This window comes from Trachurus trachurus (assembly GCF_905171665.1).
Source record: "Trachurus trachurus genome assembly, chromosome: 10".
In the NCBI taxonomy this organism is placed as follows: Eukaryota; Metazoa; Chordata; class Actinopteri; order Carangiformes; family Carangidae; genus Trachurus; species Trachurus trachurus.
In genome coordinates, this window is record NC_139894.1 from 1253210 (window position 1) to 1256907 (window position 3698).

Genomic DNA, 3698 nt, shown 5'->3' on the forward strand with positions numbered 1-3698 from the left:
TGTGTCATAAACACAGGAATATCAACTCTTGACTTGCTTCAAGTGTACATGTTTTTCCACAGACAGCGTCAGATGGCGACTCAAACATGCGCCGAGAAGTTTTTTTTACTTGAAGCAAGTCCAGAGTTGATATTCCTGTGTTTATGACACAAACGGGAGCTTCCCACTGCACCTGAACACACCGAGCGTCAACTTGGGTCTCGCGCTTTGAGACTTTGAATTAGATCTAGTTTTACAAACATGTCGGCTTGTTGAAGTAAATAAACTTCTGGCTGCATGTTTGAGTCTCCATCTGACGCTGTCTGTGGGGAAAAAATTGCGGCTTTGAGGGATGTAAACAGCCTAAACAGCAGAACTTACATCCACTCCCATTCATTGCTGCTGTGGCGACGCAGGGACAGACGCAACTACCGCAAAACAGGAGCAATTAAACTGAAAATCTTCAGATTCCTTCTGTTAGACCTAAAATGATAGGAAAATACAGCCCCGAGTTGAATTTGCCCAGAATTGTCCTTTAAACGATGCCAACTAGCGATCCGGCGGCGTTATTCCCATGAGCCGCCGGGCAGCGTCCAGGAAAACTAAAGTAGGAAATGCTGGATGAGTCGACCACTAAATAATAATATCAAAGAAACTATAAAGACAAAATGATATATTTATCTAAATGGACCCGTTAATGTAGATTCATCCACATTCATATGAGACTCTGTTAGAACCAAATACAAACTCCTTGTTGTCTCTTTAATATTTAAGTATGAACAAAATAAAGATGCAAATCCAAATTTCATGTTATTGATATCGACTGTCTGACTGACAGTGATAATAAATGAAAAAGTAAAAACTATGATGACAAAGATTTTTAACAACAAACAGAATAAATGAGAGAAACTGATATTATTAGAGGCAGAGCCGGCCCAAGGCATAAGTGAACTAAGCACCTGCTTGGGGCCCCGTGACTATTGGGGGGCCCCCAAAAGGCAAGTAACTTTTTAAAATTGTATTGCGTAACTTTTGTCAATCCTTATAGAAACACTGCGTTATTACAAAAAACTGTGATCATTGTTGCATTTAAATTGTTGTTGCACTTTTCTGTAAAAAATGTTAAAAAGCAGAGGATGTGTTTACAGTAAATGCATTGTCTGTTGGTTTATTTTGTTACTTTTAGTCGAATGAGGTGACATTCAGTATCCCAGTACTATATCAATTTGAAGAAATGTAAATCAACCCCAGGCTGCTACTTTTAGTTAAATTTGGTGCCATTTTAGAATAAAAACCTTAGATGGGTAAAAACCTGCCAGGATGTGATGATTCGTAATGACAGAGTAAAAAATGAAATAGTATTATGTGTGAATGTGTGTGTGAATGGGTGAATGTGATGTACTGTAAAGCGCTTTGGGTATCGTTCAGATGGAAAAGCGCTATATAAATACAGACCATTTACCATATTATTGGCAGTAATAGAGGGCACCAAAATAAAGATTTAGCTCAGGGCCCCATGGAGGCTTGGGCCGGCCCTGGTTAGAGGAGATGACGACTTTTACTTTGAAATGTCTGTGTTGCTGTTTCCTATAAAGGCCCCGCCCCCCTGTCCCCTGTCCCCTGTCCTCATTGGCTGAGGTCACTGGTCCAGGATTGTCTCTGGTCCTGGTCCTGGTCCTGGTCCCGGTCCAGGTCCCGGTCCCGGTCCCGGTCCCGGTCCTGGTCCTGGTCCTAGTCCCGGTCCCGGTCCAGAGTGCAGGGAGAGGAACAGCGTGTCCTGTCCTGCTGCAGCTCGGTGGAGTTTCCTCAACAACAATCCGAGCCGTGCAGACAGGAAACAGGAAGCTGCTGAGACAATAGAGTCCAGGAGGATCCGGATTCAGCTGCATTCTTCAGCCTTCAGGGAGGATGCAGCCGCACGTCACGCTTCCCCTCAACCCCTCAACCCCCCCACATAGACCAGGGGTCCAGAGACCAGAGACCAGATGAGCTGGGTGGGTGTCACCTGGCTCAGGTATAACTCAACAGCATCAGAACCGTGAATAGAGACGTCGCCACCTGCAGGTCAACTCATCATGCTGCGTTCATAACAACTCAGAGGTCGGGATTCCCAACTCGGGAATCTCCGACTTCCGACATCATTGCGTTCACACTGCAGGAACTCGGGAGAATAAAAACATGGATACCTGAAGGAAGTTTGGCGTATTGTGGCTCATACAGGGCCGGCCCCTGGCATAAACCCTCTATGCGGTTGTTCAGGGCCACAGCCGTTAGGTGGGGGGCCACATGATCAGAAAGGTACCGGGGTTCATCAAGTCATTTAAACATCCTGAGGTCTGCACGTGCAGCTATGAGCTTTATATGTAATGTGAAGTCAATATTCAGCTTCTTTTATCTCACATTTGAGACATTTGGTGAAAACAGAACGGCAGAATGACAACATTTGTGCTCAAAAAGCAAAAAGCAAAAAAAAGCATTTTAGACTTGTTTTCTACACGTATCTATTACTGTATTCATATCCTATTTCAAGCACCAAAACAGTTCATTCTCATGACTGAAGGAGTGTTTTCACAAGGGATTTGACATTTTTCAAAAAGCAGACCTCAAATTTCCAGCATTTGGCCTAAATTATTTCTTTCTACAGTGTTGTAGGACAAACTGGCTCAGTGTGCTTACAGCGGAGGTTCTAATATTTAGACATAAAACACTTGAGTATTGTTACATCTGCAAGTATCTTAAAGGTGTACAGAAATGGCCGTTTGTCCTGTTTGTCGCGCCGAGTTGTCACGAGCTGCAACACGAGTTTACCCGAGTGAGGAAAACGAATTTGATTGATCATTATCGAGCGGGCGGGATATTCAAAGCTTGGGGCGAGACCGAGCTCCGTGTGTGTGTGTGTGTCTCAGACGTTTGATTGACGGATGACGGATCCAATATCAGTGGCTGGTGAATCGTGTACAGGCTGACGTATAATCTGTGCACCTGCATTATCCAATGCGGAAAAAAAACACACTTTCATCCCGGATTTACTCAAAAATAGAATTTTGCACAAAGTTTGGCCTACAACGTCTGATAGATGAGTTATTACACTAATTTTATGACCCAGAGTGGGCTTAAATTCAATTTTCTTTTCTGTACACCTTTAAAAAGATCAATTTAAGAAAATATGTAAAAGTCGAGAAAATGTCCTCAAACCTCAGAGGGATAAACACGTCTGTATTCAGTTTTAACCAGTGATTTGGTGTTTGCGCTTAGAGTGCAGGGCCACAAACAAAAATCTTGTTTAGGGGGCCACCAACATCCTAGGGCCGGCCCTGGGGACATAGCTGAATAGGAAAAATCAATGCAGCAGTAAATGATGTGTATTTTGGAGGAGAGGAGACGCTGCAGATGAGTGCACATATAATGTTACAGCCTTGATAACAGTTAAAGATTATTTCCGTCACATACAAGTGTAGCGGATGTGCACTCACTCCACCCATAAAAAAAAAAGACGTGCTAACCAACCTGCCAAGTGGTTGTCAACCTCTTGGCGAAGAGGTTAGCATCGTCGCCTCCGGTGCGGGAGGTCGTGGGATCGAACCCCACCTAGGGCAGGCCGTGAGAAACACAACGCAGAGGGCCAGGTAGACATCGGCTACACGAGGAAACACAATTTCTCACCATACAACAATCACAGCTTAATATAAACGTATTTCATATAGGCTACTGCAATAATA